This window comes from Muntiacus reevesi, chromosome 7, assembly GCF_963930625.1.
Source record: "Muntiacus reevesi chromosome 7, mMunRee1.1, whole genome shotgun sequence".
Classification (NCBI taxonomy): domain Eukaryota; kingdom Metazoa; phylum Chordata; class Mammalia; order Artiodactyla; family Cervidae; genus Muntiacus; species Muntiacus reevesi.
Window position 1 is genome coordinate 42899017 of NC_089255.1, and position 27437 is coordinate 42926453.

The following is a 27437-nucleotide window of genomic DNA, read 5'->3' on the forward strand; positions in this document are numbered from 1 at the left end:
ATGAGAGTGGGGGGCGCGGCCTGCAGTATTTGGGTTCCTGGAGGAGCTAGCGACGCGCAGGCCCGGCTCCGGGCCGAGGAGACCCCCAGCTTGTGCCCGAGGAGGGCCAGGAGCTGTCAGGGGTGGACAGCTGGGGGCCACCCGAGTGAGGTCCACGGGAATTACAGCAACCCTCCAGTCCCGGGACAGCATAATCTAATGGTGAGGGCGTTTTCTTGAAGGCAGGAAGAAATGGAAAGCTGTCAAAATAAGAACATTTTAAAGTTGAGGTGAAAGTTGGCGAATTTTCAGGCCGTGCAGTTGTTTAGTTAGTATCCAAAGAAATATTAGCTCCTTGACATCCTTTTCGTTTGGAATTCTAGCAAAAATCTGTTTTGCCAGTATTTCCCTCAGGAGTTGTGCATTGCCCACAGCAGGGAAGAAAAACTTAAGCAAGCGTTCTCAGGTTGCTTCTAACTTCAAGTTTGTGCTCTCTCACCTTTTTGAGTGTTCAGAAAAAGTATCTCTTGCTGGAATTCTCATGAAGATTCCGTCTCTTTTTCTCTGGGACCTGGCAATGTTTGTTTATTGGTTTTTATAAGCATCCATATAAATTTAGTCCTTGCACGAAATACTCCCCCGTTGCCACAGGGTGTAGTTTAGGGATTAGAGAATTCTATTGGAGAAAGCTGCTAGTGGCTTCATTTTCCAAGAATGTAAGTCATTTCCTTTCTGTGATTTCAGGGAGTTGATATTTCACAGCATCAAAACTTTGTGGGGAAAATTTTCCGTAATACATCTGTCATTAAAAAGGCTTTTGACTTTTGGATTTCTCTTCTTAGAACAGAGCATAAGTTTAGGCTCAGCACTGTTAGAGGATCAGAAGTTTTTCAGAATCTACAGCATTATGAAACTATTGTAGAAAGTAATTTTAACAGGCACCAAAAACCTACAGACCGCCTGCCGGGTAGAAGGTGGGGGAGGGGAGAAGAACAGAAGAGAGGCAGGAAAACAGATGCCTGTGCTGTTGTCCTTTGTAGTAAAAAAAAAAACAACAACTTCTAGCACTTAATCATTTTTCCTTGGGTGTGGTTTTGAGAAATAGAAGTATTATGTTAAAAATGAAAATACTCCACAATATGAGACAGCTGACATTTGAATGCTCTTTCAGTATGTTTGTAAATATATTGGATTTATATTTCATATTAAAATGGACTTCTGGGATTATTAGATGAGAAGGGTCCCCCAGGGAATATCTGCTATCCAGTTATCTGCGGGATATCTTTTCCAGAAAGCAGACTGTCTGTAATATGAACTAATTCCCCCCACCCCCCAAGCCCCCACTTTGAATTGCTTGTAAGAGTGCCTGAGATCTGACACTGATGGACCACAGTAATCAGCAGTTCTTGCAGGGCCCCAAACACTCTAAGGGACAGGAAATCTTTCTCTGCTTCTACCCCCCTCCTTTTTGGGGGGCAGTGGGGGTGGGTAAGCTACTAGCCTCAAATACATAATTTGAACTTGAGAATTAAGATGCTCCTGGCTCTACCGGAAAACCTAATGGGCCAGGATAAAAACTGTTGCTTCTGAAAGGGAAATGTCCATGTGCTAGGTACTAAGTTTTAGCTACAAGTTCTTTAAAAACTCATTCAAATGGACTAGCTAAATTGGAAGGGGAGGTGGGGAAGTGTAGAGCTTTTTGAGATTCTGAACTTTGTTTCCACTTTTAACTACACTTATAAAGTTTTTGGCTTTCAAAACTTATGACATAATAGACTCTGTAGCCTTTTGTGGCAGATGCTTGAAATGAAAGTTTCAAACAAAATTGTTTTTGACTAGGCTATCAAGTTCAGAGTTTAGTGTAAATGAATCCTGTCTCACAACTAACTTTTTTGATAAAGGAATTCTTTGTAGTTTTCAAGTTGGATGTTGCACATTTTGATTTCTGAGGCTGTGGGTTAAAAAAAAAAAAAGCTAAAACCTGCAAACAATTATTTTAATACATGAAAGCCTGTACCAAGGAAAGATTCAGTCCAGATGTAAAAATGTATGTGAATTTTAGATTTGTATGATCTCAACCAGTTTCCCCTTTTGTTGATGAGGCTGCCTGGATCCCAGATGGCATTTGCAAATTATCCCTTAGGTGGTTTTCAGAGTTCAGAACTAAATTTCACCAGCCTTCTCCAGTCATTTTAATATTGTCTCAAGTCTTCTAAAGGATAGAAAGTTTTCTGCACTTATGGAAAGATGAATTTTTCCTACTGCTCATTAGTACCAACCCCATAAATGCCCTGGTTTGGTAGATGAAGACTATGGGGAAACTGGAGGTATTAATTATTATTTTAAAATAATATATTAAAAACATATTATTAAGAGGTACAAACCTCCAGTTTAAGTATTATGTATCCTTTGGGCAGAGCATAGAAGCTTTGGGTTTTGTTTATGCAGTTACAACTTCTTTTAAGGAAAAAAAAAGTTTTAAGTGTGTTTACAATCTTCAATAGAATCTTGTAACACAGTTTGTGGTTTCTGATATAGCAATTTGTATGACATACCTCTACCCTTCTTTCTCAGCAAGAAACAAGAAACACAACTTACAGGAAAACTCCAGTGTTTTTTTATCTTGTACTCCCAATAACAGAGTTATAATGGGTGTGTGTCATACATTGGCAATGATATATTTTTAGGAAGTCTTTGTATGATTATAGAATTATACATTTTTGTTGTTTGATTACACTGTGTTTGTGTGCGAAACAATCTAGTGTAGGAGGAGGAAAAGGAACAATTTAGTGAAGGAATTTATGAGTGGTAAAATTTTAGTTAAAATGTAGCTTTCCTGAAACCCAAATAGGAAAAAATGGTATTGTTGGCCTCTGTAGTTAAACTTTGGTATAGGGAGTAGTTGAGAAGGCCTGTTGAATTGCACATTATCCTGAGGAAGAAGCTTTGGGGGCCTATAAAAATAAGTAGAAACAAGTTAAAGGGATAATTTGAGAGGAAAGAAGAAGTAGAAAACTGGACATTGAATTGCAAGGAAAATCTAAACTTAGAAGGATGAGTATTGAGGTAAAGACTGAAGTGGGGAAAGCTTTATATTTAAAAGTGGAAATTAAAGAATAAGGTCTTCTCAGCTGAGAGAAAAAGAATTAGAACTAAGGTGCACTATAAGGTCTATATACAACATGAAATAGTGCTTCTGTCCTGGAAACCTTGCCTGAGTTTGTGTTGAATCACTAGTTTGGTGTTATAAATATTGCATTCAGAGATTGGATGCTTATCACTGTCCTTTCTTCCCCTACACCCCTCTCCCACCACTTCACGTTTCAAAGGCTGAAAGCATTTTTTCATCTAAACTCTGGATTTGAGAAATATTTAATTAGTTCTTTAGCATTTGAGAGATCTGCTAATGCCCACCCCCTATGCTCTGGGTCCAGAGGGACTCTCCAGCTGTAAGGGCTGAATTTATCATTAAGTTTTGAGTGAAAACAAGCAATCTGTGGTTCCAATTATCTTGTGTGATTTAGTGGTGTAATTTTCTTCTGATGGAACTTTGTGTCCTATCACTTTTCATATGTATCAGATGGGCTAGTCATGCAGTATACAGTACTGGTCAAAGAGGGATCACAGAACACTGGGGAAGGGAAAGAAATCAGTAATCTGACAGCTGGTTGTATCACGTAAGGAGGAAAATGTTGTGCCAAAACATTCACAGAGGTGCGAAACACTGCACAAAGGAGATGGCATTGTTTTCCAGAGCGTCCTCGGTGATGTCTGTATCACAGCATTTTCTGGAATGCCTTTCCCCACCTATTTGGCCTTACCCAGCAGAGTTTATCTATACAGCAAGAATCTAGGTAGAGATGTAGTCATTAACCAGGTCATTTCATTAATGCGATAATGATAAGTCTTGACCAAAAGTATCTACTTCGAGCCTCAGTATTCCAATTAGATTATCTTTTGATGTTTTCAGATGTTTTCTACTAACATTGCCTTTGTTCACAGATGTTATAGAAGTTTGAGCAGTCATGTTTTACTGGCATATGAAGATATATGGAAAAGCAATATTTTATACTCCCTTACAGCTGCAGTTTCGTGTGAGGGAGGAAATCATTATAAAAATCAAGCAAATTCTGCATGAAGATTTTAGAAAAATTAATGAAGCTTCTCATTTAACTTCTCAGGTAGTTCTTTGATTCACGTTAGATGAAATGTAATTAACTTTCTCCCCCTCTGTTAGCAGCACTTATGCTGCCCAGTTTTAGTCCATGGTTTTTGTTTGAAGAGAGTGGGTGTCCTTGTGGCTTTATTTCTTTGAACTTGTTACTCAGTAATTACATACAGCCAGAAAAATGCACAGATCAGAAGTATACAGTACAAACTGATCATATTTAGGCAACCAGCATCCAAGTCAAGAAACAGAACTTTTCCAGGTGCCCATCGCCTGCCCCCATGCTTCCCCATGCAGTCTTAAACCTTGCCCCAAGGATGACCACTCTTCTGACTTTTATTGTCATGTTGTCGTTCAGTCGCTATGTCCGACGCTTTGTGACCCTGTGACTGCAGCATGCCAGGCTTCCCTGTCCTCCACTATCTCCTGGTGTTTGCTTAAACTCATGTCCATTGAGTTGGTGATGCTATTTTAACCTGTTCTTGGGCTGCATTTAAATGCAATCAAATGTAAGTTCTTTTTCATGTCGTCTTTAACTCAGCAGTGTCATGTCCAAATTGATTTAGGCAGCAGTACTTCTTTTTTCTTTTATTTCTGTGAATAAATATACGGAGTTTACTTATTCATTCTGTTGGTAGACATTGGGTGGTCTGGGGCTGATCTGTGGGGCATGACCTTTTGATGGCTCAAGAAAGAGCACTTTGGAATTGAAAGAATAACCTTAAAAATTAAAAAAAAAGGGGGGGGGCGAGAAGAGTAAGAAAAAAATGCATCAGAAACATGAGAGAAAAAAATACAATATCCCAGAAACACTAAAGGCTCAAGTCTGTAGATTCTGTCTAGACCCACAGAACCCTAGTGTTTCCGGGACACATTTTGGAATATACAACTGGTTGTTGCATTTCACTTGAGAGTTGGCAAGAAGGAGGGGACCTTAGGTGACAGCTAGCCCCTTCATGTTTCAGAGGTGAGGGGAACTAAAGATCCCAAAGACTGAGTGACTCAGAGTCTCACGGCTCATGATAACACCAAGAGTAGAAGCTGCTTCTGACTTACAGTTTCATTTAGACTACTGCCATCTGAAGGCTGGAACTCAGCCCCTGACTCTGTGGTCCAAGCAGTGAGTCCACTGGCCTGGAGGCTGGGGTGCCCTTTCCTGAGCCACACAAAGGTATCCTATGGCTCTGTTCGGATAGAGGCAGACCTCCCCAGAGGAAAGGGGGCTGTGGCCAGTGAAGCAGAATTGCACTTTCTCAAACCTGCTGTGTCTCTGCCCCTACACACAACCCTTGGAATTTTTCTTTAATCCCCTTTTCCTTCTGCCCTCTCTATCAGGGCTCTCCAGTGAGATTTTGGGTTGTAAGTGCCAAGTAGATGATATCTTGAGGTCCTTCCTGGCTCATTTTATTCATCCATGAATAGTCTAGCGTGCATGCTAAGTCACTTCAGCTGTGTCTGACTCTGTTCAACCCCATGGACTGTAGCCTGCCAGGCTCCTCTCTGTCCATGGCATTCTCCAGGCAGGAATACTGGAGTGGGTTACCGTGCCCTCCTGCAGCGGATCTTCCTGACACAGAGATCAAACCTACGGCTCTTATGTCTAACCTGCGTTGACAGGCAGGTCCTTCACCACTAGCGCCACCTGGGAACCCCAAATGGTCTAGGATGGACCCTAATTTCAAAGGACTGCTTTCTAAATATTTTCAGAAGTTTATTCTTAAGAATAAGAATATATGTAAATACACATATATTTTTGCTTCTTCCTGCCATTATACCCCCTCTTCTATACACTTTTCTCCTCTATTCCCCCTAATCCCATCAAGTTATCATTTCTTAAATATCCTTGGAAATATCCAGTTTCTGATTTTTATCTACTGAAAACAACAGTGAATTTCTGATGCTGAAGTCTATGGCTGTCCCCAGAAAGCACTTATTGTAAAACATAGGGTTATGAGAAATCTAATAGATAAAGTGCTTGTGAAGGAAGACTTTTGTGTGTGTGTGTGTGTGTCCCTCAAGAGAAAAAAGACATTTTCATGTTTTAAGAAAAGACTCAGAATTTCAACTTAGGCTCATTAGCAAGATGGGGAAAAGGTTAAAAGAAAAAAAAACCTGAAGTTTTATAAATGGGAGTAAATAATATAGCCTGCTCAGATCAGATATTGCTTATAAAAGCAAAAACTTAGCATATATGATTTTAGAAAATAAAAGATACCTGGGAAAAGAATGTTCAACATAGGGCCTGACAAGCTACTCACTGAAATTGCTACAGAAAAGTGTAACAAGTTCTGAAGACAAAATGGAAAAGAGGCAGTAAAATATAAACGTTAAGAACAAGATTTTTGAGATTAGTTCCCTGGGGTCCAAATCTAGGCTTCACTGTTCTCCAGTGTGTAATCCTTAGGGAAGGTGTTTAACTCTCTGAACCTCTTTTTCCTCATCTATGAAATGAAGATAATAGTAGCAGCTATCTCCTAGGCTTGTTTTGATTAAGTGAAATAACAGATGTAAAGCAAGTGGCAGTGTATGACATATAGTAAACAAAGTTAGCGCTTATTTAAGACAAAAAGAAATGATGTATAGGAAGATTTCTAGTCCTTGGAAGTCCCTAAGTTTCTGTTTACAAGCAATTGTTCACAGATTTTGTATTTTGATCACATTAAATAGGCAACAAATCGTAGTATTTTTCAGTCACAGATGTTGGGCAATCTATACTGTTGCACTAAGAGCAGCTGGCATGTCCCACTGATCTCTAATTGATCAAGTTATTTTTCCTAACTCCTATTTCCAGCAGTCTCATTCCCCCAACTTCTGCCTGCTTGCTAATGATTTCTTTCCAGCTGCCAAAAAGTAAATTCAGAGTTTAAAAATTCTCTTTGTAACGAATAATGTTATACAAAGTACTTTTAGACTTAAAGTACCAGTGGTCCATGTCTTTTTATCTTGTACCCTGTAGATTTCATGTGAGTCCTTTTTAAGAAAGCCACTATTACTGGGATGAGGCAATTATTATTCGTCCAGCCCCAACCCCTACCATTATCACAGTTTATATAATGTTAGACCATGTTACAATTTTCTGTTAGGCCCAAAGCTTAAGATTTTTAAACCATTCATTCAAAAAAAAAATTAATAGTCTGAAAGTTTCAAAGAGATATTTAAGAAAAACACATTTAAGCACATTAGAAAGACATTTACATCTAACTAGCTTAGTTACAAACCCAGTCAAAATAGGCACAGGTGTGCCTATTGTGCTCCAATTGTTACTGTGTTCTGTTACTCCAGAACAATCATGGAGTATCGTTCATTAAAAGGGGAGCATATACCTCAGATAACCCTGTGCCCTGTTACATGTTGTATAATATCTTAAACTTAATAAACCTAGTACTTTAAAAATGTTCGCCAAGTCCATCAAAAAACAACTTCTATGTGAAGTACTGAGTACTGTGCTGACTACTTAGTGCAAATCCTGCAGAATTGTTTCTTATCTAGGTGAGAGAGCGAAATATATGTGTTTGGAGATGTATTAGATGTTCCCCGGTAAGGACTAAGTGGACTCCTAACGGAGAACTAATGTTGGCCAAAGATAGGATGGCTCTGGCTTCCCTGGGGCTGCTGCATTTGTTCTGGGTCAGGAGGTCAAGCTGGGATCTTTGTAGTCTTCAAATACAAAGGAAATTTTTTAGCAGCAACAAATATGTTCAGGATTTGGTGAAAGTCTCAAATTTTAGAAGAAAATAATGAAATTGAAATTATTAAATGTTTAATTAGATTCATTCATTCATTCAACATAATACATGCCTTCTGTGTGCCTGGCATTGTTCTAGACCCCAGAGCTACAGGCAGTAAAGAAAAAAAGTCTGGCCTTTGTAGAGCTTATATCCTATTAGGAGATAAACGCTGAACAAACAAAGCTGTATAGTACTTTAGAGAGGAGCAAGTGTGTTTGGAGAAAGATTAAGTAGAGTGAGGTAAGTAAGGAACATTAGGCTTGCTGAAGAAGGAAAGCAGGGCCTTTGGCGATTTCAAATAATGTGGTCATGGTAGGGCTCACTGAGAAGGTGATTTGAGGGAGGAAGTTGGCCATGCAGAGATCCCTGGGGGAAGAGTGTTCCAGCAGAGGGACCAGAGAAGGCCTTGGGCAGAAGTCTGCTTGGTCTGTTTGGGACCAGTGAGAAGGCCACAAAGTAGAAGTAGATCAAGTTACGGATGTTTGGGGGGCTCATCATGTAGGCCTGCCTGGTGGACCGTTATAAGAACTTCAGCTTTTACTCTGAGTGAAATGAGAAGTCACTAGAGAGTTTGAAGCAGAGGAGCAACATGCCTTGACTTGCATTTTAATAGCATCACCAACCACTGTGTTGAGATAGAAAAATAGAGTGGGGTGATTAAGGCTGGAAGCAGAGACAAGCTAGCAGCTGTTCACAATAATCCAGTTGAGAGACACCACTACCAGTAGAGGAGCTAGTGAGAATTGACTAAGATTTGCAGGTAGAACCAATAAGATTTCCTGGCCAACTCTTTGAGGAGTATCAAAGAGAGATCAGAGGAAGGATAACACCAAAGCTTTTTGCATAGTTACGGAGTTGTCATGAACTGAGATGGGGCTCTGATGGAGGAACTGGTTTGGGAAAGATAACCAAGAGCCATTTTGAACATGTTATGTTCAGCTTCCAAGCAGAGAAGTTGAGCAGCTTGTTGGATTCAGGAATCTGGAGTTTAAGGAAGAGGTCCAAGCTAGAGATAGAAATTTGGAAGTCGCCAGCAGACTTTGGATGAAATCATATAGGGAGTGTACGTAGACAGGGAAAACAGTCCATGAACCAAAGCTTAGGTCATATCAGTATTTATAGTTTGTGGAAAAGAGAAGAAATTTCATAAAATGTATGTTAAGCCAAAGGAAATATGCACATATTTCTGACATAGTGGACCTAATTGTTTCCATTCTCTAAGTAATAGTGTTAATATTAGTAGATATTAATTCTATTGACCCATACTATGGGAGGAAGGAACTATGGGTTACTTTTTCTGTGATGAAGGACTTGGGCTGAGCCTGAGGCACTTCAGGGTTTAGAGGGTGAGTTGATAAGCTGCTAAGTTGCTTCAGTCATGCCTGACTCTTGGCGACCCCACGACCTGCAGCCTGCTAGGCTCCCCTGTCCATAGGATCCACCAGGCAGGAATACTGGCATGGGTTACCATGCCCTGCTCCAGGAGATCTTCCCAACCTAGGGATCGAACCTGCCTCTCTTACATCTCCTGCACTGGCAGGTGGGTTCTTTACCAATAGTGCCACCTGGGAAAGAACGAGTAAAGATTACTGAGAAGGAGCAGTCAGAGGGACAAAAGGGAAATTAAAAGAATATGCCTGAAGTCAATAAAGAAGGAATCTCAGGGAGGAGAGAGTGAATCAGTGATATTATGTCAAGTAACTTGAAGACTGAGAGTTGCTTATTGGATTTAGCAACCTCAGGGTCACTGGTGAACTTGACAAGAGTTTTGATAGTGGAGGAATAGGGACAAAAACCTGATTGGAGTGGGCTCAAGAATGAAAAGCCAAGCCTCAGAATGGGAGAAAATAATAGCAAATGAAACAAAGGATTAATTTCCAAAATATACAAGCAGCTCTTACAACTCAATACCAGAAAAACAAACAGCCCAATCAAAAAGTGGGAAAAAGACCTAAACAGACATTTCTCCATAGAAGACACACAGATGGCTAACAAACACATGAAAAGATGCTCAGCATCACTCATTATTACAGAAATGCAAGTCAAAACTACAATGAGATACCACTCACACCAGTCAGAATGGCCATCATCAGAAAGTCTGCAAACAATAAATGCTGGAAAGGGTGTGGGAAAAAGGGAGCACTCTTTCTCTGTTGGTGGGAATGTAAATTGATACAGTCACTGTGGAGGATGGTATGGAGATTCCTTAAAAAAACTAATAAAACCACCATATGACCCAGCAATCCTACTCCTAATCATATACCCTGAGGAAACCAAAATTGAAAAAGACACAAGTATCCCATTGTTCATTGCAGCACTATTTACAACAGCTAGAATATGGAAGCAACCTAGATGTTCATCGACATATGAATGGATAAGGAAGGTGTCATGGTACATATACACCATGGAATATTACTTAGCCATAAAAAGGAACACATTTGAGTCAGTTCTAATGAGGTGGATGAACCTAGAGCCTATTATACAGAGTGAAGTGAGTCAGAAAGAGAAATATCGTATTCTAACACATATATACGGAATCTAGAAAAATGGTACTGAAGAATTTATCTACAGGGCAGCAATGGACAAACAGACATAGAGAATAGACTTATGGACATGCGGAGAAGGGAGGAGAGGGTGAGATGTATGAAGAGAGTAACATGGAAACTTACATTATCATATGTAAAACAGATAGCCAATGGGAATTTACTGTATGGCTCAGGAAAGTCAAAGGGGCGCTCTGTATCAACCTAGCGGGGTGGGATGGGGAGGAAGATGGGATAGAGGTTCAAAAAGGAGGGAATATATGTATACCTATGGCTGATTCATGTTAAGGTTTGACAGAAAACAACAAAAGTCTGTAAAACAATTATCCTTCAATTAAAAAATAAATTTTAAAAAATCAGGAAGAAGTAAAATTTAAAAAAAGAATGAAAAGCTTATTAAGATAATTCTTATTTTCAGTTCAATTTCTTATAGATATTCAGTATTGTAAGTGAATATATTTTAATATGTCTGATAAAATGTGGATAGGAATTTCAGAATGCTGGAGGCTATGAGGGTCTTCAGCAGGTTCTTCCGACAGAAATGGGGAGCCTCTGAGTTTCCCACTAATAGAGTTATGGTAGAATCATTTTGTTTTTAGTGACATGTTCTTTAATTCAACCCATGACCATTTCTTATTCAAAGGATACAGTAGAGCCAAGGTGACACATGTGCTTTAGCTTTTTTTCAGTAATGATGATAGATTTGAGTTGACCAGTCTACACATCATGGTACCCTACAGGCCTGAAAACTTTCATTCATGGAGTGGATGACTCAGGTTAGGGGTTCCCAGGGACCAGAGCAAATTGAGGAGTAGAAACATTGCTTGTTTAATGTTTCTTTTATACTTTGATGGCTTTCATTGTGAATATTATTTCAAGGCATGTGATTAAGCAATTTTCATAGTTCTGTATTTTATATCATAATTATGCACTAAGAATTTTCTCACTTGGGAATTACCTTTGAATTATAATTCTAACTTTCTGTAATACTGTCATCAAAACGAATCAACAAGTCTCTGATACTAATTATCTTTTCTTTCTCTAAGCTTATTGAAATGCTAAAGCATAGGCCTTTAATGCTTAAGTATTGTTTTTGGATAGTTAAAAGCTTATAGTGATTGGTAGAATTAAAACATTGTTACATTTATTTGAGTGCTGCTTGGTAATGAAAGTATACTGCATAGTAAGTCTTTAGAAAGTTGCTAATTATGGGAAAATGCTGGAAAGGGCATGAACTTTTCCTTTGTAGCAGATTATGGCACATGTCTTTTGAGAAGTGGAGCTCCAGTGATTATATGTGTGTTTCTAGTGGGTTGTGGTATACACATATAATGTCAGCATTCTCTTAGGTCCTGCTTCATCAACACTGTTTTTTTACTGTCATTTTGAATGTTATTTCAGCTGAAGCTTATAAGTCACTCTTCAGTTAGTTAAATGAAATTGGCCTGTAACAGAGAAATACTTACACAAGACCAATGTGAAATAATTTGGCAGTGCTGAGTGTATTACATGATAAATACTGGAGTGTGCAGAGGTATAAACCTAAGCAAATTATGAAATAAATGTGAAATCTCTTAAGTCAGTGACTGCAGGATGAAGTCCAGATCTCTCATCGTGGAATTCCGCCTGGCAAAGCGGTGTGGTAAGCCTGTGGTGCACCAGCAGGATTGGCTGCAAACATGTTTTGGTTTTAACAGGGTGTTGAAAACATTTATTTTTTAGCATTTAAAAACTGAGAAATTTTAAATTTAAAAAAAATTGAATTTTACACCTTTTGTTAAAAAATTGGGAGGGGTGTCAGCGATCTGTTGGAGCAACATAACAGCTTCCCTTTTTATACTGGTGTGTGCTCCACAGTCCCCACTGTCCCCAGCACTGAGGCCAAATGGCTGTTGGTGTTTTTCACCCTGCAGGCTTCACTCCTTTGTTAACTGCCCATGTTAGTGAGTGAGTTTGCTGTCTTTCTGTTGTAGATACTTATTTTCTAGTGTCGTCGCAAAGCTCCTTAAGTCTATCCCGATTGTTCTCTTTGCCCCGTCCAGTACATACACACTTGGTCTGGGTCCTGCTTCCTCCACTCCTTCCGCTGAGCTGTTTGTTGCCTGTATCACTTCGTGGGAACCTGGCATGTGCTGTTGTGTACAGTCACGTATACAACCTTTCATATGTATATACTGACTTCTCAACTGTGTTAGAAGTCTCTTGAAGGCAGCAACTGTATCTTTCGATTTACTAGTGCCTATCAAATTTTTAGATTTAATAGATTAACTATTGTTCAGATCTAGCTTCCAGTATACGGTCATGTATGATTATGATGCTGTAAAACAATGAGAAAATATAAAAATCTTGTATAAAATCTACTTCTTCAGATAGGCCTTTCTTAATTTACTGTGTCCATTCCTCCGTAGCTTTGTAATCACATTTATGTAGTCTAATTGAGTATTAATTCACTAAACACCTCATTTATTGCCAATTCTCTGATTCAGTGACATAGATGGATGAAGTTTCCAAGTATATAGGTCATTATACATACCATTTTATTTATTTTAGACGTGCTTCTGAAGGCTATTATTGTTTTACACATCTTATTTTCCATTCATTTGGCAAATAATGTGTGCACTATATGGAAAGCCTTGGGGATGTGTGAACCTGACAAACATGATGGTACCGGCTCTTCAGAGGCTTTTACCTTTTAGCTGGAAAGGCAGATTTAAATAATGGAGTATATAACTGTTCAATTTTGATAAGTATTACTAAGAAGTAGGGCATTCTCTGAGATCTTATAATAGAGCACTGTGATCTGGAGGCCAGGGCTATAGTACAGAGTATGACTCAACTGAATTCTAACCTCTTTTATTTTTCATAATTCCATAGCAATTTGTAAAATATTCTGAAGGTAAAAACTTAACCTTAAAAATAAATAAAGGGTAATTTCTTTAACAAAACAAGAGCTTTAAAAAAAAACTTTTCTAAAGGATATACCATTGGCTATAGATCTTTCATTACTAATAAGAAATTATAATTTAAAGCACTGTGGTCTTTGTTTGATACCTGAGTTGAACTCTGAATATATAAGCAAAAAGAAGTGTGTTGGAAATTTCAGAAATAGCTAACTTGCAAAACAATTTTTGTTTTATGAAACTATTTCAAAAGTGTAGTACGAACTTTTCTTATGGTTTTCAAAAATAATTATAAAAAACTAAATTGATTTATTCCTTTGAGACTAGTTAGTGGATAGTACTTTTATACTTTCAAGCCCATGACTGAGAAATATGAATGGGTTTATCTGTCTGATCTTGGAGTGAGGTAACGTGGTGTTGTGAAAAACCTTAGTACTATAGTCAGTGACAAATGTGAGCCAAAAAAGAGTGGAATTTTGTGTGGTTGCATATATTTTATTACAACAGACATGCTTTAAGTATTTTATTCTAAAGAAAATAGAATTTTATGCTTAATCTATCAAATATAGTGGTAAAATTAATTGTTTGCATGGTTTATTGTCACACTGAAACAAAGGTCAGCTGCACTGGTGCCATTTCTGAAGTCTTTGTTAAGAAACTCATGTTACTTGTAATTATAGAAGACAATTCAGAAAAATCAACATGATTAAGGAAATTTTAGTTCAAATAAACCCAAGATTTTTAAATGTGCTCTTAAATGCAAGGAAATCAGATCAGGGAGACGTTTTTAGGAAATGTCAAATGTCCTATGGAATTTAAAATAAATCCCAAATAAGTCTCTTTAAAATAAAATCTTTTTATCTTCAAATATTGATTAACTGAGCCCACAATCACTTTCAAATCAGTGGAAAGGCTGTTGAATTGATGATTTGTAATTTACTAATTATTTGCTTTTACTGATGCCTGAAAAGTGAAAGTGAAAGTCGCTCAGTCGTGTCCAACTCTTTGGGGCCCTGTATAGTCCATGGAATTCTCCAGGCCAGAGTATTGGAGTGGGTAGCCTTTCCCTTCTCCAGGGGATCTTCCCAACCCAGGGATTGAACCCAGGTCTCCCGCATTGTGGGCAGATTCCTTACCAGCTGAGCCACAAGGGAAGTCCAAGAATACTGGGTAACCTATCACTTCTCCAGCGGATCTTCCCGATTCAGGAATCGAACCAGGGTCTCCTGTATTGCAGGTGGATTCTTTACCAACTGAGCTATCAGGGAAGCCCAAATAAATAAATAAAGGAAGGTAAGCATTTCTTTCCTTCAGCTAGATTTTCTAACATCATAGTAATGTGTATCTGTAGCACATTTTGTATTTTAAGTGGAACTTTTGCTCGTTTACTTTCTTTGATCCTCAAAGTACTAGTCTCCAAGTTATAGATAAGGAGGTTGAATGACTTGTATGACTTGATGCCTTTACCTGATTCACCTCATGACAAAACCAGGTCTTCTGTCTCTGAGACCTGAGCTTTTTTTTGCCACCTCAGTCATAGCCACTCTGTTGGTAAAACATTTCTGGAGTGTTTGCAACATATGATACAACATTTTGATTTGTTGTTGTTTTTTTAGCTGCCTTATGTAAGTTTAGTTTCTGCCAGATACTAAATCAATTTGTGGTCCTGAATTAGCTTACAGTAATTTTACCATAGCGAATTTTTGGGTCACTCTGAGCTAGGTAGGAAAATCTTTTCAAACATATTCTATTTCCCGTGATAATGCATTAAACCTGGCACAAAATTGCAGATCATCAGATTTTGTCTTAATAAAACAAGATATGCATGAAATTTCACACTATCAATCCTTTGTTCAGAACAGCTATTATCTTGAAAAAACTCTATAAAGTTGTAGGATTGGTTAATAAAAGGGAAATTCGAGATTTTTTTTAAATGATTGCACATTATGTATTTAAAGGTGAGACATTAAATACAGTTGCCTGATTTCTCTTTAGAACTTTGTAATCTTTAAATTGAAATAAAGAAGGCTCTGAAGCTTGAATGAATAGGGCTAATGCTTCATGGAAGCATATCTACTATACGCACATCTGTAGGGAGTTTTACGTACATGTGGACTCCAGAAGAAACATAATTTAGCACAAGAACCTCTGCAATTCATCTTTTATTCAACAATCATTTATGTGCCAAGCAGTTTGCTGGAAATTCGATGATGAACAGTGAATGGACCTGCCCTCTATGTAGCAGTCTCCAACCTTTTTGGCACCAGGGACCGGTTTTGTGGAAGATGGTTTTTCCCCAGACCTGGGGAAGGTGGTTTGAGGATAACTCAAGTGCATTTCATTTTTTGTGCACTTTGTTTCCATTGTTATTACATAAGCTCCACCTCAGATCATCAGGCATTAGATTCCAGAGGTTGGGGACCCCTGCTTGTAGAAGTTAGAGCCTGAATGATGAGAGGAGAAAGACAAACAAATGAACAATTGTACCATGTGACAAGTGAAATAATACCTATTAAAAATTTGGCTATTTCTATTTTTGTTTACCAAGAAATTCTCTTTTGCCTTTCCAGAATTCTTACTGGATGATAAACTTTGTAAACATAAAAGACCAACATTTATTTTTACTTAGTATTCTTTAAAATTATAGATCTCTTTTCAAATCACTGTGACTTTCTACATTTTAATTCTAAGGTCTGTTTTAAACTTTTTGAAGCCATTGATTTAGCCAGTTTACCTAATGTAGTGTTTCACTTTTGTTTATACTCTGCATCATGCATCAAAGGGTTTGAGATAATGTATTATTTAACCCCAAAAGCGCTTTAGTGAACATGTAGATTCATTAAAATTTTTTAAATCAACTTTATTTATTATTTAAATTATATACAATAAAGTCCACAAATTTCAAATAGAAAATTTTGTGACTTTTGACAGATGTATGTAATCAGTGTCACAGTCAAGATAAAGATTTTTGTCATACCAAAAAAGTTTTTTTATAGCTCCCTTTTAACTTCTCCCCCCACCACCACTTCCTCTCTGCCTTTTCCCCTTACCTCCCCATCTCTGACAACTTCTCATCTTTAGTTTTGCCTTTTATATAATTTTATATGAATAGAATCATATGGCATGTAGTTTTCTGTGCCTTGCTTTTATATCTGACTTCTTTCAGTTAGCAAAATATTTTTCAGATTCATCAGTTTTGTTGCATATGTCAGTAGTTCCTTTTTATTTTTGGATAGTTTTCAGTTGCTACAATATGTTTATTCATTCATCTGTTATTAATAGATATTTGGATTGTTTCCTATGTGGAACTATTATGAATGAAGTTACTATGAGGATTCATGTGTAAGTCTTTGGTGGAATATCTTTTCGTTTCTTAGGGCAAATACCTAAGAATGAAATATCTGAGTTACATGGTAAATGAATTTAATTTTATGAATATTGTCAAATTGTGTTCCAAGGTAACTATACCATTTAACATTCCCACCAGTGGTATCTAAGAGTTCTAGTTGCTCTAAATTCTCAACAAGACCTGTTTCCAGTATTAGGGGAAAACCTGAATGGTCTTTCACTGTTAAGTATAACATTAGCTGTAGGTTTTTCATGAACTGTCACGACTTCTTACACTCTTAGAGCAAATAATTTCCAAATTATAGGCGGATTAATTCCTAACCCTAACTGGAAGATATTTTTGAAAGAATCTTAACAGAATCTCAGGATTTTATCTCCTGAACTTCCTGGGACTTTTACTGAAGTTGCAAGGCCAGTAGATAAATTAGAAGTTTCTAAATCTCGTGTTAGAAAAGGAATTCTCCTCCAGCCTTCTCTAGAAAGCCCGTGTCTAGGACCACTACCATGTTTTCTTAATTCACTCTTCCAAATAAAGAGTCATGAAGTGAAAGAGACGCCTCTCTTCTAATGAGTGCTTTTTGAACACTTGAATAGTTTTGCCTCTGGACCTAAGATGAAATGATTCCATGGCAATTATTGGCAAAATATAGCCTTTTGTGGGGGTAATGCAGTGATGTACTATTGGTCTTATTTAGTTGTCCTGCTAGAAGTGATGGAGTGTGACCTTGGAATAAACTGCTCATCTGGTTTCTCTAGGATAAAAGTGTGTAGGTCAGTCTCAGGACTTAGTTGCCTTTTCAGCTTGGTCAGAGCTGTACAGAAAAGCAGTCCTGAGTAGAGGCAGGGTGGTTTCTGGTTTTTTTTTTTTTTTTTTTTTTTTTTTGCTTGTTTGATTGGTTTGCTTGTTTGTTTTTAACATTAACCTTCAAGACTGTGCTGTGGTTCCATTTTTCATAGATTAACCTTGTTAGTGTAGGGTAAGGTGTAATTTTGATTTCCTTCCTCCACACCCTTTAAAAATCAATCTTTAAGTCTTTCTCACAGCTTTAGAGGATGATTACTATAAGCAGGAGTGCTCTCTTTTGGCAACAGGCAAGGGGGGTACATAGCACAGACCAGAAGATCCAATGAATAGGCAGGTCAAATGGGTTATTTAGTGACTCACTGCTGGGTTTTGTTGACTTCACACACCAGGAAACCTAGAGGTTCAGTGTTAAGTGGCTTTTATTTCTATTCCCTTTGGAATATGTGGGTAATAATTTCATTGACCTTGGTTCTTACTTTATTTCAAAGTCCTAGTTGAGAAGAGTTCCAGAAATAAGGCCTGTGGATTGGTATATGGGAAATAGAATGTTAGTATATAGGTAAGTACCACTGGAAAATGAGATTGCACTAGATGAAACTGACAAATTCATGGTAGCTGTCTTCCAGAAGCTACAGGAATTAAACACTGGATGGCAGGTAGAGGAGAACCAGCTTCTCATTGAAGATTCCCTTGGGAAAGAACTAAGGCTGCAACCCTGACTCCCAGTGAAGTTCCCCATAGCAGTCTTAACAGTCTTGGATTCATGTTTCTCCAGAATAATACTGGCCACTTTCATCTCCTTAAAGTAGGTTGGCTAATGATCTGTTGATGTATCAGGGGAGTGGGGGGTGGGGTGTATGTGGGTTATTGTTGTTCAGTCTCTTAAGTCCCACCCTTCGAGACCCCATGGACTGCAGCATGCAGGATTCCCTGTCCTTCACTATCTCCTAGAGTTTGCTCAGACTCATGTCCATTGAGTTGATGATGTCATCCAACCATGTCACCCCCTGCCCTTAGTCTTTCCCAGCATCAGGGTCTTTTCCAGTGAGTCAGCTCTTCGCATCAGGTGGCCAAAGTATTGGACCTTCAGCTTTAGCATCAGTCCTTCCAATGAATATTCAGGGTTGATTTCTTTTAGAATTGAATTCCCTAGAGTCTTCTTCCTAGAGTCCAGGAAATTCCCAAGAGTCTTCTCTAGCACCACAATTTGAAAACATCAATTTTTCGGTGCTCAGCCTTCTTTATGGTCCAGTTCTCACATCTGTACATGACTACTGGAAAAACCATAGCTTTGAGGTCAGCAGAGTGATGTCTCTGCTTTTTAACATGCTGTCTAGGTTTGTCATAGCTTTCCTCCCAAGGAGCATACATCTTACTTTCATGGCAGCAGTCAACCTCACGGTAGTTTTGGAGCCCAAGAAAATAAAATCTGCCACTGTTCATACTTTTTCCCCATCCATTTGCCAAGAAGTGATGGACTGGATGCCATGATTTTAGTTTTTTGAATGTTGAATTTTAAGCCAACTTTTTTCTTTCTCCTCTTCCACCTTCATCAAGAGGCTCTTTAGTTCCTCTTCACTTTCTGCCATTAGGGTGGTATCATATGCATATCTGAGGTTATTGATATTTCTTCTGGCAATCTTGATTTCAGCTTTTGATTCATCCAGTCCAGCATTTCACGTGATGTACTCTGCATATAAATTAAATAAGCAGGATGACAATATACAGCCTTGAAGTACTCTTTTCCCAGTTTCAAACCAGTCCATGTCTAGTTCTAAGTTGTTTCTTGACCTGCATACAGGTCTCTCAGGAGGTAGATAATGTGGTCTGGTATTCCCATCTCTTGAAGAATTTTCCAGTTTGTTGTGGTCCACACAGTCTCTTGGACTGCAAGAAGATCCAACCAGTCCATCCTAAAGGAGATCAGTCCTGGGTGTTCATTGGAAGGACTGATGCTGAAGCTGAAACTCCAATACTTTGGCCACCTCATGCGAAGAGTTGACTCATTGGAAAAGATCCTAATGCTGGGAAGGATTGGGGGCAGGAGGAGAAGGGGATGACAGGATGAGATGACTGGGTGGCATCACCGACTTGATGGACATGGGTTTGGGTAGACTCCGGGAGTTGGTGATGGACAGGGAGGCCTGGCGTGCTGCGATTCATGGGGTCGCAAAGAGTCAGACATGACTGAGCGACTGAACTGAACTGAACTGACACAGTCAGAGGCTTTAGTATAGTCAGTGTGATGTTTTTCTGGAATCCCCTTGCTTTTTCTGTGATCCAACGGATGTTGGCAATTTGATCTCTGGTTGCTCTGTGCATGTATGTGCTCAGTCACATCCTACTCTTTGCAACCTCATGGCCTGTAACTCACTAAGTTCCTTTGTCCATGGGCTTTCCTAGGAAAGAATACTGGAGTGGGTTGCCATTTCCTCCACTAGGTGACCATCCCAACCCAGGGATCAAACTTGGTCTCTTGCCTTGGCAGGCAGATTCATTACCACTGTGCCCCTTGGGAAGCCCTTTGTTAAGTTCAGCTTGTACATCTGGAAGTTCTTGGTTCACACACTGTTGAAGCCTGGTTTGAGCATTTTCTTGCTGGCATGTGAAAATGCGAGGAATTAAATGGTCGTTTGAACATTGTTTGGCATTGCCCTTCTTTGAAATTGGAATAAAAACTCACCTTTTTCAGTCCTGTGGCCATTGCTGGAGGTGGGTGGGACATGTTTTTAAAGTTTAGATTGTTGGTCTCTGGTAACCGAAATGGTACTGAAGTCTTTGTTAGAAATGATGTGTTTTAATGTATCAGAGATAAATCCCTATATGACAATAGCAATGGTAAATATTTTATAAAACTATAATAAACCTAGAAAAGACATATATATATATATTGCATATATATATATATCTGCATATATCTAGAAAAGACAAAAACTAGTTTAAAAAGATGCATGCACCCAAGTGTTCATAGCGGCACTATTTACAATCGCCAAGACATGGAAGCAACCTAAGTGTCTGTTGAATGGACGTGTCCAGTTAATGGATAAAGGAGATGTGGTGTGTACACACACAGAGACAGACACACATATACAACGGAATGTTAGTAAACCATGCACAGAATGAAATAGTGCCTTTTCTAACACCATGGATGGACCTGGAGATTACTGTACTAAGTGGAGTCAGTCAGGCAGAGAAAGATAAACATTATATGCTCTTATATGTGAAATCTAAAAATTAATATGGATGAACTTATTTACAAAGCAGAAATGAACTCACCGACATAGAAAACAAAGCCTTGATTACCAAAGGAAAAGGGGAGGGTAAATTAAGAGTTTGGGATTAACAGATATACACTCTGTACATAAAATAGACAAATGACAAGGGTTTACGATATAGCAATGAGAACTATATTCAATATCTTACAATAACCTATAATAGAAAAGAATGTGAAAAATAATATATAAGTTTATGTTTAAATACATATTTAAATATATATGTATAAATAACTGAATTACTTTGCTCTACACCTGCGACTATGGTATGGTAAATTAGCTATACTTAAGTCTAAAAAAGGAAGCCATGTGTAAAACAACCATTTATCATTTCTCTTAAGAGTCTTTCAAACTGTAAATCAGAGTTCTAAGAACAGTTTTTTTAATGATTAAAATAATCATTGTTTTTCTTTGACTTTTTAAACTGATAGTTTCAGGTGTCTTTATGTATTTGCGTGACAGCTTCTTTCTAACTTACATAGTTACAGCAAAACCCCCAAAGGAATGTTAAATTAAGACTTTTGTAGCACTATAAAGCCTCATTAGAATGTCCGGAGGAATCTTTTACTTTGAAGTCTATAGACTGTGCTTTTGATCTTTTACTGTAGAGGGTGCCTGGCCCTGTGAGTCTCACGTCACACCATTCTGCACATTTGACACATGCATAGTATGTGTGCGAGTGTGAGGGTGTGTCCAGGTAATGCTGCTCATTTGGGTGTGCCCCGAAATAATTTTGGCCCATAATTTATATGTATAAGTGTGAAATTGAATTCTTAGCATTTCAAAGTCTTTTGCTGGCTTTGTAAAAATTTTTTTTTTTTGCCATATAAAATTCTAGAGCTAGGAGGATGAAAGGCAGGTTTTGCTAGCATTTGGATATGTTGACTTTAGTGAATCATTTTAGCATGTTTCTTAACTTTTTACTCAAATGTATAAAATATGAGCTCTCTGAAAAGAGACTAGTTTAAATTGTTTCTTCCCCATGAGAGGTTTTGCTAGAACTTAGAGGAGAAAGACTCTGGAAGGAAAAGCATACCAGTTGCCTAAACCTTCCTGGTGTCATCTTGGCCCAGTCATTCTCTTGAAGTGTCAGTTTCTTAACCTATAAAATTAAGGAGTTGGACTAGGCCATCTGTAAGATCTGATTCATTGGTAAGATTTTCGTTTGATTGCACTTTATTGCATTACTTTTTCATTTAGTAGCAGAAGCCCAGGCAGAGTCCTCTGCTGACGTAAAAATACACAACATGAGAACTGTGGGTTTCTCAGTTTAAGTTTCATTCTCACTGAGAACTGTATAGCCCAGGAAATAGGCATTCAGTAGCTCTGAGTAAACTGTCCTGAAGAGGCAGGAGAGGAGCCAGTATATATGACTTTGGGGGCTAGGAAATACAGATAGTCAAGCATACATCTTGGTAAAACATTACTACTAATCACAAAGAACAGATATCACAAGTTAATGATTCTAGTGCGTTTCTGAGAAGATACAAGAATCTGGGGTCATTGAAATTCTTCCCGAGATATGCATAGAGTTTGTTTATCTAAAACACAGAATGCCTCCTGTTTTTTCATCCTAAATTCCTTTCAGGATGCATTGTTGGTTGGTGACTACCTGAGTTCTGACTTAACTCTTGTATAACTTGTTGTTACATATCTTTTTAAAGTTTAATCAGTAGTATGTGGTTATTCACAGCATTTTAACATCAGTACCTCTGATTTATTTAACTTTGCTAAATTATGAAAGCTACATAGTAGAGTGTTTATAAGGTCTCTGTGCATTTTAAGCAGTAATAGTTATCAAAGAACACCATTGTATTTACTTCTAAGCTTAAGAAAAAGACTTTCTCTAGCACCTTTGCAGTCCCTGCCCGTTTCTGAAGACATTCCCTACCCCAGCCTCTTACATCCCTCAGGACCACTATTGCAATTTTAAAGTTAATTGTTCCTTTGCCTTTCTTTATAATCTTACCACACAAACACACACACACATATTCCTAAATGAATCATTGGTTGTCTGTTTTTGAACTTTCTCTTCATAGAAAAGTATCATAGTGTATATAGTCTTTTGCAAGTTGGCTTTTTTTGTTCAACACTGTTTCGGGGATTCATACTTGTTAATGTATAGCTGTAGTTCATTGTTTGCTCTGAATTGTTTTGTGTTACTGTACTTCTTATTTTCCTATTCTGACAATGGACTTTTACATTTCCAGTTTGTATGTTTATTTCATTCCTGTTATTAAGAACCATTTCATGACATGTAAAATCATTTTGCAGTGTTATAAGAAAGCTAGCAACTTCCCAAACACTTAATTCATTCTTTAAACATCTCAACCAGATAATGAGAATTTCACAGCAAAATTATTATCTAGAAAACTGCAGTTCCTGTGTCAGAGGGAATTGAGTGCAAGTCCCATGAATGAAGGAATCAAAGATTTCATTGTGGAAATTAGAAGCAGATGCTTGTAAGTTGGGGGATTTTCCCTGAGAACAGCACTTTTTGTTGGCTGTGTCATGCTAAAAATTCATCTTGGTTGAAAGGAATTTTTGCGCCTGGTTGCTAAACCTGATACGACTTTTGAATACAGATGACTAAGAAAAAATAAAGTGTATGTGGTTTGAAAGTCATGAATTTTCACCGTTGCGTCTTTTCTTCTTGTTGGTTGCTTATCTAGCATCTCCCCTCATCTCCCAACTTCCCAAAGGTACCCATGTTTTTGTTTTGAGGTCCACACACTTCAGGGGAAGTTGCTCCCACCTCTGGCTCTGGAGGTGGGCCTTGGGAGGCTAATCTGTGGAGTCCATGTCCCTCTGTCCAGTGATAGAGAGCTTGTAACCCAAGACATCCAGTCAGACTGAGTATCAGTACTCTTGTTTGCCTCTGCATTCTGGTTGATTAAGCTACTCTGAGAGATGCCAGCCTTAAAGTAGAGTTATTCCAGGGTACCAAGAAGAATCTAGGCCCTGGATGACATATCAAGCTACCATATCAAACCACCCACAAGCTTACCCATTCCTACTTCTAAGCTTTAAGTTACTGTAGTTTTTATAAATTCCCCTTATGTCATTTAACTAGTTTAATTATCAGTAATTAACTCTCATATAGGGCCTACCATATGCCTTATAGCATCCAGTAGATACAGTTATTATTTCTGTTCTACAGATATGGAAGCTGAGATGTAGAGAGCCGAAGAGACTAGTCCAAGATCATACAGCTAATAAATAGTCCAGCCCAGGCAGTGTGGCTCCAGAGTCCGAGTTCAATTTAGGTATCTTGGATACTTGCAACTTAGTGCATCCCAACCGGTGTATCTTTATATATGTTTGCTTTCACACAAGTTGGCTTACCCTGATACACATGGAGACTTTCCCCAAAACTACTTTGTTGACAGTACTGACGTTATGTTTGTCCACTAAATTTAAAGACAAGAAAAAAAAAGATGCCCCCTTTCACCTGTAATTAACATAGAGAAAATATTCAAGAAGATGTAACCAGTACTGACATCCTTTGCTGGGTTGGGTTCTTCTTAAAGAACCTAATTTTAATCTTAATTTGCTAGGGAATTCATTAATATTTTTGGTGAATTTCTAAATAATTTATTCAACACACCTTAGCAATAGTCGCTCAATTGTGTCTGACTCTTTGCAACCCCAGGGACTGTAACCCACCAGGCTCCTCTGTCCATGGGATTCTCCAGGCAAGAATACTAGAGTGGGTTGCCATTCCCTTCTCCAGGGGATCTTCCTGACCCAGGGATCAAACTTGAGTCTCCTGCATTGCAGGCAGATTCTTTACCGTCTGAGCTATCAGGGAGGGGCACCTTTCTTGGGTGCTTATTACAGACCCAGGACTACTGTAGGCATTAGAAACATAGAGATTCTAGCAGATACTCCCAGTACCCTTTGGGGAGACAGACTCACCAGCAAATACAAAATTCCTGATTAGGAATGCAGGAGAAACACTCCTCAGCTGCCTGCTGATATGGAGACATGCTTCGCAGACCTATCTCTTGAATTTTCCAGGGAGAACGAAAATGCTTTGCTTTTGTTCTTTTGAAGGTGGATGAAATAATAGGCAAGGAAACACCGTGGTCAAAAGTATGGAAATAAGAGAGCAAGACTTGCTCAGGGAACCATAAGGAAAAGAATTTTGACAGTGTAAAACTTGAGCGGTCACACTGGGGAAGAGGAGGACCTGATGATGGAAGGTAGCTGTGCCTCAGAGTTCAGATGGTGCCCTGTGGAGTTGCTGTAGTGCCGAAGTATGTCAGCTGGGTGTGATATGCAAGTACAGTTTAATGAGGCTCACTCTGGCAGCTTTGCGGGGGTGATAGATTTAAAGAAAGAGACAAGACATTTGGAAGTCTAGATGAGAACACAGTGAGGAGGTATGACAGCAGAGGTAACACGACTACAATGAGACTAGACAGAAGGAGGTTTTTTTTTTTCTTACTAAGTTTATTTTTTAAATGTATATATAATGACTAAATCTCTCCCAGTGTTTCAGCCATTGAGGATTACTTGTTATCCTTCCTCTCTCCCACCTTCCTGGGTTTTAGGTTTGGAAAAACTGTCTATCAAAATAAATTTCAGTCATTTGTTTTCTTTCTTTTTTTTTTTAATCTGGCAGGTAAAACTAATTGTTCTGTCAAAATAAGCACTTAAAATGATATTAGGTTGATGCAAAAGTAATTGTGGTTTTGCAGTGTTGAACTTTGCTGTATGATATTGGAATAGATTCTTAAATACATGTGGTTATGTTATACATCATTTGAATGCACATTTCTTGCTTTATGTTTTTTTTTGCTAATGACTTATTACTTTCTATTTGTATTCTATTAGACTGTAGAAATGATGTTAGACAAAAATCAAATTCGAGCAGTTTTTTTATTCAGCTTCAAACTGGGTTGTAAAGCAGCAGAGACAACTCGCAACATCAACAACACATTTGGCCCAGGAACTGCTAACGAATGTACGGTGCAGTGGTGGTGGTTCAAGAAGTTTTGCAAGGGAGATGAGAGCCTTGAAGATGAGGAGCACAATGGCCAGACATTGGAAAGTAACAACAACCAACTGAGAGCCATCACTGAAGCTGATCCTCTTACAACTACATGAGAAGTTGCCAAAGAATTGTCCTACAGTCATCCGGCATTTGAAGCAAATTGAAAAGATGAAAAAGCTCAATAAGTAGTGCCTCGTGACCTAACCAAAAAAAAAAGTCATTTTGGAGTGTCGTCTCTTATTCTATGAAACAACAAACTGTTTCTTGATTAAATTGTGATGTGCAATGAAAAGTGGATTTTATATGACAACTGGCAACCACCAGCTCAGTGGTTAAGCCGAGTAGAAGCTCCAAAGTACTTCCCAAAGCCAAGCTTGCACCCCAAAACGGTCATGGTCACTGTTTGGTAGTCTGCTGCCAGTCTGATCCACTACAGCTTTCTGAATTCCGGTGAAACTATCACATCTGAGAAACATGCTCAGCAAATTGATGTGATGCACCGAAAACTGCAACACCTGCAGCCAGCATTGGTCAACAAAAAGGACCCAATTCTTCTGCATGACAATGCTGAACCACACTTCACGTGACCAACACTTCAAAAGTTGAACGAGTTGGGCTGCAAAGTTTTGCCTCATCTGCCACATTCACCTGACCTCTCGCCAACTAATACCACTTCTTCAAGCATCTCGACAACTTTTTGCAGGGAAAACGCTTCCATAACCAGCAGGAGGCAGAAAACGCTTCCATAACCAGCAGGAGGCAGAAAATGCTTTCCAAGAGTTCATTGGATCCTGAAGTATGGATTTTTATGCTTCAAGAATAAACAAACCCATTTCTCCTTGGCAAAAAAATGTGTTGTTTGTAATGGTTCCTATTTTGATTAATAAAGATATGTTTGAGCCTAGTTACAATGACTTAAAATTCCTTGTTTGAAACCACAATTACTTTTGTACCAACCTAATAATAAAGTTACTTAAGTGAATGATCTTTTAATTTCCCTTGAGATATCACCATGGGTACATATGCCAATTTTATTAGACTTTTAAAAATATTTGCAGGAACTCTAAAGATCTGCATTACTTCTTTTATGAACTCCAGAGGGAAACCATTGTAATTATTGATTAAAAGAATTATGCTTATAACTGTTCTGTTTAGGGAGAGTATACCAGAATGGTGCTTTGCAGAAATATGTTTTTAATCTCACATGTTTTTAAAAAAGTAGGAGTTTCATTTCCCCTAACATCACTGTTACCATTGTCCTTTGCTTTGCCTCTGTAATTGAGTGGATAAAATGAGTATGGTCATAGCAAAAAATAATGCCAAAGAAGGAGAAATTCAAAAGCCTAGGGATCTGAATACTGCAGAGTGCAAAACCATTGCCAGAGGTAGAGCACAACTTTTAAAAAAAAAAAACGACCCACTGTGTGATGTTCCCATGACTCAGAAGCCCCTCAGGGTACTGAAGAAAGTATCTTATGATGAGTGTTCCATGACCTGATTTCATCCATCAGGCCTTGCAGGGAGCCAGGCTTGTCTCCTACCTCCCCTCCCCACCCAGGGTCTTAACTGTGTTGTTCTCCACCCTTAATTCTTTCTTGTCTCCACTGCATGCAAATCATTTCCCCTCCATGACATTGTCCTGAATGCTGCACTTCCCTCAGTTCTCAGCCTTTTCTCAAATCCCACAATCTTTAT

At 38.4% G+C, this 27437-nt stretch overlaps 1 protein-coding gene and 1 pseudogene across 3 annotated transcripts in view; both read left to right on the forward strand.

Moving 5' to 3' along the window:
- Nucleotides 1-26626, forward strand: LOC136172618 (histone-lysine N-methyltransferase SETMAR-like; annotated as a pseudogene).
- Nucleotides 1-27437, forward strand: part of FRMD6 (FERM domain containing 6) — a 78996-nt gene that overhangs the window by 794 nt on the left and 50765 nt on the right. The gene's annotated exons all lie outside the window — the stretch shown is intronic.